Consider the following 7,153-nt stretch of genomic DNA (forward strand, 5'->3'; position numbering starts at 1 on the left):
GTTGATTTTATAGCCTGCCACTTTGCTGAATTCATTTATTAGCTCTAATAGTTTCTTTGTAGACCCTTTTGGGTCTGCTAGGTATAGAATCATGTCATCTGCAAATAGTGATAATTTAAGTTCTTCTTTTCCTATTTTTATGCCTTTAATTTCTTTCGTCTGTCTAATTGCTCTGGCCAGTGTTTCGAGAACTATGTTGAACAGAAGTGGTGAGAGAGGGCACCTATGTGCATTTACTATTAATTCACTTGTTTTATGGTGTGAGTCTTGACAAAAAAAAAATCTCTTTGGATTAGAGAGAAGATGTTTAATAGGAACAGATGTGCAGTTATATAGGATGAATAATTTTTGTATTTTTAGCATAGAACACATTTCTGGTTGTTTTCGTACTCATTTATTTTTTTTTATTCTCCTCTCTCTTGCATGAAAATATCTCCTCCATGACACCAAGTAGCATGAGTAAGACTGGGTTCAGCTGACCAGATTTGGACGCGTCTTTTACTCAATGCTATCCCAATGACTTTGACTTTTTCTTCATGATCGTAAATGACACTCATATCTGAAACTTCATATGTTCATTGAAATACCTCTAATCATGATCTCCTTCTTTCTGCCAAGCAATGGTAACCACTAGAATCCTGGAAGGTTAATCATTGTAGGAGAACTTAGAACAGGTAATAAGATATGTGAGGAAGTGACCAGGGGCCATGTATTAGAAATAAAGTGGTGAACTCATGTTCTCCACATTTAAGGACAGTGTCATCTACATAAGTCCACATTGGGAGTCATTGACTTTGGAAAAGGCATTTTCACAATTAATATTCCCTTCACTCTCAGAGAAGTCTAGAACCCCTCCCCTACTCTATTCTTTACATCTGGCCAGAACACATCCATTTCTCAAGGTTATTTTTGTGGGATGTTGTGATACAGATCAGCAGTGACTCCCTTCAGTACAACAATGGTTCATATAGGCTACAAAGCAACTCATGAGATTTCCACTTGAAACTTTCCACAAAGGAAGGAACTAAAACCCTGAGTTCCACCAACACTGTGTTCTAGTGACCAGCTAACTCTAAATAACAGAAAGTGTTTCAGGGAATAAAACTTTTATCACAGAAACTGTTCTTTGGCCTCCTTATCCCTCCTACCTGGAAATGCTATCTCTCCCTAGTACATTCCACAGAGCCCTCTTAACATCCTTGTTCCTTAGGGTATAGATCAGAGGATTAAGCTTGGGACTAATGACAGTATAAAAAAGGGCAACAAACTTTCCTTCACTCTCAGAATAACTGTCCATGGGTTAGAGATATGTGTATATGGCTAAGCCATAAAACAGACAAACCACCAGAAAATGGGAGCCACATGTCCCAAAAGCCTTTCTGCGCCCAGTCATTGACTTAGTCTTCAGCACTGCCTGAGTAATGTGTGCATAGGATCCTAGAATTAGTGCCACAGGAACAACAAAGATTATGACTCCAGCCACAAACAGATTGGCCTCTGTTCCTCCTGCATCCTCACAAGCCAACTTCAGTAACACAGGCATCTCACAAAAGAATGGTTCAGGCAGTGAAGGCCACAGAGTGGCAGGGATGCCACAAGGCCTGTCTGAATAAGAGCATTCAGGAGGCCTCCAACTCAGGACGTGATTGGCAGAGCAGGCGGGGGTGCATGATGGTTGTGTAGTGGAGTGGATGACACATGGCAGCATAGTGGTCAAAGGCCATCACCACCAGGAGCACACACTCAGTTCCACCCAAGCGAGGACAATGAAGAACTGGGCCACACACCCTGCATAGCTGATGGTCCTGTCAAGTCCAGAAAGATTGATCAGCAGCTGGGGCACAGTGCTGGTGGTATAGCAGAGGTCCAGGAAGGAGAGGTGGCAGAGGAAGAAATACATGGGTGTGTGCAGTCGAGGGTCCAGTTGTGAAAGTGTGATAATGGTGGTGTTGCTAAAGAGAATCAGAGAGTAGAATACTGAAATGAAAGTAAAAAAGGGGAGCTCCAGGTGAGGCCAATCTGAGAAGCCCACCAAAATGAAGCCCTCACCCAAACTGGTATTGAAATTTCCCATAGCCTTTTACCTGCACAAATAACAGAAGACAATTCAATGCTCTTGTTAAAAACATATTAAATTTTTATGTCACAATATTGCCCAACACTGTTTTGCTATTCCATGCATTTTGGTCCAGTTTTTCTCCTAGCTCTTCTCTAGAGACAATAGCACTTGATTAGGAGTGATAAGAACTTGATTTGAACTCTAGTTTTGCTGTTTGTTTGTTCTTTGACTATAGCAAAGGCCTTGGGTCTGAGGTTTCTTGTGTGAAAAATATCAAGGATGCATCGCCTCTCTCACTGCACTGAGGACCTATGCAGTTATGTGGAACCAAGCTTTTAAAATGTAGAATGTGGGGCTTGGGTTGTGTCTCAGTTGTAGAGTGCTTGCTTAGCACATATGAGACCCTTGGCTTGATCTCCAACAGCGCATAAAAAGAAAGAAGTAAACTACAGATATTTTGTTCACATACAACTGAAGATTAAAAAAACTGGATGCAATCTGTACACGTAGAAATATAAGAATTCATGCCCCATTTGAATCAAATGTATGATATGTCAAGATCATTGTAATGTTTTGAGCAACTAATAAAAAAAACTGCATGCTAAATGTTTTTATATCCAATAATTTTCTGACATAATATCTCTCAATTCAGAGAAAAGGACATATTTAAAAGAATTTAGTGAGTGTAAAAACAATCCTAAATAAAAATTATGCAAAGAAGACTATGCTACAAGTAGCAAACAACTCTTTCTGGAGAGTTGAAGGATGGATATAACAGTTGTATTCTATATTGTTCTCCTTTGCCCTCTTTCTTTATTAGGTAGACTGTTTCATTAGATTAGGATCAAGATTTATCAAGGATGAGAGCTCAAGTTTGGACACAGATGCTCATCCATTTCTTTCTGATCACTGAATATGATCAACTCATCATTAATCCTTGGAAGTCCAATCAGGACTAGCTGCCATCTGTCTCCAAAAACTGAGAAAAGTCTAGATTCATTCTGGACAAAAAATTATAAAACATCAACTCATTAGAATGAGTATGGTACTTTGAAATTCTTTTCACTTCTTTGGCTTCTGCTAAGTCCATCTCTTAATTTCAAGTTGAGGAAAAGAATCATGACATGCAAGTTTTATTGGCCTCCATATTCCTCAACCAAAGGTGACACCTTGAAAATGTCTACTTCCTTTCATATTGCCTAAGTCTTTCATCCCAGTAAAAGAAGGATGATAACATTTAATTAATTATTTCAATATAGTTAGTAGAAAGTACATTTTTGGGGTGTACCAGGGATTGAACTCAGGAGCACTCGATCAGTAAGCCACATCCCCAGCCTTATTTTGTGTTTCATTTAGAGACAGGGTCTCATGAGCTGCTTAGTGCTTTGACATTGTCAAGGCTGGCTTTGAATTCTCAATCCTCCTGTCTCAGCCACCTAAGACACTGGGATTATAGGCATGGACCACTGCACACCCTAGTAGAGAGGATTTTTAATGTTCCTAAGACAAAGAAATGATAGGAGGTGATGAATGTCCCAAATACCTTGATCTGATCATTACACATTGTATAGATTATTTCAAGTTAAATCACGAGAGGAAAAGTAACTTCAGAAAGGGCAATGTGAGGTACATGGAAGATAATGAAGCAACCCTTAAGTCCTCCATAGCCTAGAAATGAAAGAGTGAAAGAACAGCTGATCAGAGAGGTGGGTGATAGAGCAAACACTTCCAAAGTTAGCATTGGACAGATTGAAATGTGGAGGAACTTGGAGATTTGTATACTGGAGTAGGAAATAAGAATAGAATTTCTTTAACCTAAACACTCAGCGTGGTTTAGAGGGATGGGTAACAAGAAAGAGGGAGAGAAAAACCACATAGGCTGACTTAACAGTTGGAAAGAAAAGCAGACCAATTTAAAATGAGATAGGAGCAGCAACGTCAGTGAAGGAGATCACACAGTTTAGCCCACATTGTGGCCTGAAAGCTGTGTTGGACAGGGCAGCCATTTTGTAGAGTTCACATCTATCCACAGTCCCTAAAAGCACTTAAATCAATACCTCCTCCTGATAGTAACAAATAAAACCAAAGAAAATGCCTTAGAAATGAGTTGTCTCAGTAATTCATCTAGAAGGAACTTGTAGAGAGAATGCTGCTAGGTGTAGGCTATTGAAAGCCCTACCCTTCACTGTGGAAAAGGGGAGTGAAGTGGAGCTAATCCCTCCCAGGAGTGCAGCCCTAACCCAGGGATCTCACAGCACAGGAGAAGATGGGCCAACTTACATCCTGGTCCACTCAGGCATCTTTCACCCCTGCACCCATTGAAACAAGCATCAGATGAAGCACCCTCCAACCATGAAGACTAAGCCCTCTGGTCTGACATACAAGTACCAACTGGCAAGAAAATTATAGCAACCAGGAAAGTAGCTGCTGTGCCCCTAGCACCTCCCTGTAAGAGAGTTCACAGCTGCAAGTCCCAGAATGGTCAGCTAACTCAATTCTCATTTAGTCACATGGACCCACTGATGGCTTTTGCTTAAGAAACCTCTATCAGCCAGCAGAAAACCTCAGAGCACACACAACAGCAGTACACCTCACAAAGGGGCTTGCAGAGGAGTGTCCCAGAGACATCAGCCACTGCCTGGTAAGCCCAGCTACAAGTCCACTAACCTGTGGCCTTACATTCCAGAGGGAGCCTGAGTCAACCACCTCCCATGAGTTACACAATACACATCAACCTGTCTACAATAACTCTACCCTAGAACATGATACCCTGCACACTCTGAAATACGCATGAGAGAGCCCACATTGAGTTTGACAGTGATGGATACATGAAGCTTTTCTTCAGGAGGAAATACAGGATTGCATCCCCTAACAGGGAGTAACCTGGCTGCTAAAACACAGACAATTAGGGAGCATTTCTTCTGCCCCATCAGAGAGCTAGAAGATATTTGGATACACCAAAAATGGGAGGTACTTCCTAGGATTGGGAGGTAGTGTGATCACTATCCTCACATCCAGGGATACAGAGGTAAAACTGAGGAATGGTCAGTATCTTCTAAAGTCCTCAAATCCTGATACAATCCAAACCAATAAGACTTGATAAGTAATTTCCTCATCTCAGCATGGAATATCTTAAATAGCTCTAATGTCAATTTTGGTCTTAAAATTTTTTTAATATTAAATTCATAGATGTTCCCTGATTATTTGATATTTGTTTGCATGTGGCTTAGGCCCTGGGAAGAAGGTTTGAAGTTCTGGCAGTAGAAAGAATGTGCAAGGAATAGTTGGGATGGCAGACATATATTATTTAGAGATGGCAGCAGCCCCCTGAGTCTTTGCATAGACTTTTAAAAATATGTAGGCCAAACAAAGAAGGCACATTGCCAACAGGTTACATAAATGAGAGCATGTTCACAGGCAGATGTCTATGACCTTCAGTACATACACTGAATCAGCGTGTTTGTGATCTTGACTACATAATAAAAACTGCTTCATGGAAGTGTCAGTGACAGAACTTAATTATAACCACCTTGGGTCTACCTACAATATTATAGCCCTTGATCCAAATGATCATATTTCTTCTAGTGTTTTAAAGCATTAACTGGAATCTTTATTTCTTTAGTCAGGTTTATGCTTGCTCTTATTAGTCTTTCTTTCCCCTTGGCATTACCTGCTCCCCCTTCAAATACACTCATTTTTCTTATTTTTGTCTTAGTTTATATTATTAAAAATATTATCTCTCCCCTTTTCCTTTGCACTTTTTTCTCTTCTCCCCTTTTCAAGCTCTATGTAGTGAAATAGTAATTTTAATAACTATTTTCTCAATATTTAAGAACATGACCACAATTTCATATTTGGATTAGAGGACTTGTGGAGGACATTTTCAGTAAGTTGTGTGCCCTAATTGATGAGTAGTACATGGATTTGTAATTAATAGAGTTTAGTATCTTCTCTCAAATTGGTACAGATACTGAGCATAGAAGCAGATACAGGCTGACTGGGAATGTTAATACTAGGATATTTTCCCCACCTGTGGAATTTAACAAAAAGTAGCTTACTAAGTCATTCCTTGCATAAAAGTGGAAGAGATAATCATCCAGGAAGGTGGGTGGACACACAAAATAATATGAAATAGCAAGGGATATAACTACACCAAATAGCCCCAAGTGCCATAGCCGATCCCATTGACACCACAGTGGAGAAAATGTTTTATAAAACATAAAGATAATTGACAGTTCAAATGTTCAATGAACTAAAAGAAGATATAAGAAATTATCTGAGAGAGAAAACACAAGAAGTGAAATGTCATTTCAATAGAGATCGAGATTCTGAAAAAAGAAACAAAAAGAAATCCTGAAAATGTAAGAATCAATAAAACAAATTAAAAATCTAGTTGAAAGCATTGCTGATAGATTAGACCACATAGAAAACAAATTAACCCCCAAGCATATAATATTTAAAATAAAGCCAAAAAATTAGAAAAGATGTTAAGAGACCATGATCAGAAAATTCAAGAAGTCTGAAATAACTTTGAGAGATCAAATCAAAGTATTGTTGTTGTAGAGGAAGTCACCTAAGGGAATTCAAAATGTTTCCAATGAAGTAACATGAGGAAAATATCCAAATCTTAGGAATGACATGGAAATCCAAATACAAGAGGCATTTTTATTGGTTCTTTTTAGTTATACATGGCAGTAGAACCTATTTTGATAAATTATGCATACATAGATTATATTTTATTCTAATTAGGATCCCACTGTTGTGGATGTACAGGATGGTGGGATTAAGTTAGGTATTTTCATATATGTACATAGGAAAAGTATGTGAGATCATTCCACTGTCTTTCCTATTTCTATTCTCCCTCCCTTCCCTTCGTTTCCCTTGTCTAATCTATGGAACTTCTGTTTTCCCCCTCCCCATTTATTGTGGCTTATCTTCAACATGTCAGCAAAAACATTTGACCTGTGTTTTGGGGGGATGGGCTTATTTCACATAACATGATATTCTCCAGATCCATCCATTTGCTTGTAAATGTCATAAGTGGCTGAGTAATATTTCATTTTTTATATATTCATCAAAATTTATTTATCCCTC

General features: G+C 38.9%; 1 pseudogene; it reads right to left on the minus strand.

Moving 5' to 3' along the window:
- Nucleotides 1-1,144: 1,144 nt before the first annotated feature.
- On the minus strand, nucleotides 1,145-2,074 carry LOC107133879 (annotated as a pseudogene).
- Nucleotides 2,075-7,153: the final 5,079 nt, after the last annotated feature.

This window comes from Marmota marmota, unplaced genomic scaffold, assembly GCF_001458135.2.
Source record: "Marmota marmota marmota unplaced genomic scaffold, marMar, whole genome shotgun sequence".
Taxonomy (NCBI): Eukaryota; Metazoa; Chordata; class Mammalia; order Rodentia; family Sciuridae; genus Marmota; species Marmota marmota.